Below are 702 nucleotides of genomic sequence, written 5' to 3'. Positions count from 1 at the left end.
GTCTGAAAAAATACATTAAACTGCTAAAGACAATGTACATAGGCGGCCAGAGATGCACGTGTAATAAGATTACAATTCATCTAAATAGCGAAACTTTAAGGAAATTTTACATTTTATCATTTAATTCCAATTGGCTACAACGCAAATGTTTTGTTATTTATCAAACTATAGACCTTATAGACAAGAAATAGGGGTCTACATTATTATTATATAATAATAGATACATATGTTTCTCATTTTTAAGTCGTAGAATAACATTATTCCAAACTTACTTCTTCAATATTAATATTTTCTTCTTTTCAGTTGATTCTGAGGCAATTATCCAGATTCCAGTATTTTAAAGGTTCTTGTTTAAAGGCTGGGGAGTATGTGTTTGAAGTACTGTAAAGCTGATTGTGTTATCATGCAATACAACGGTCAACAAATACTTTTTCAGGGCGCAATGTATTATCAGATTTATACTTGTGACAAGGTTCTTGTCGGTGAACTGACAAGTACAAGGGATGAATTGAGATTAGTTTTTAATCAAGATAAAGAAGTCTTCTATCAAACTGAAACACAAAGCTCATCCAAGGAGCTCCGAGTGATGTGTGTATGTGTGTGTGTGTGAGTATGTGTGTAGGCCATACTCCCCCCCCCCCCCCTGATAATAAAACAAATGAAGTCACAAATTAATGATAATTGTAGGATTTTTAAAAAACG

This window comes from Saccostrea cucullata, unplaced genomic scaffold (assembly GCF_032062105.1).
Source record: "Saccostrea cucullata isolate Sc308-1 unplaced genomic scaffold, CSIRO_AGI_Scuc_v1 ctg296, whole genome shotgun sequence".
Classification (NCBI taxonomy): domain Eukaryota; kingdom Metazoa; phylum Mollusca; class Bivalvia; order Ostreida; family Ostreidae; genus Saccostrea; species Saccostrea cuccullata.
Note: the sequence above shows the minus strand (reverse complement) of the source record.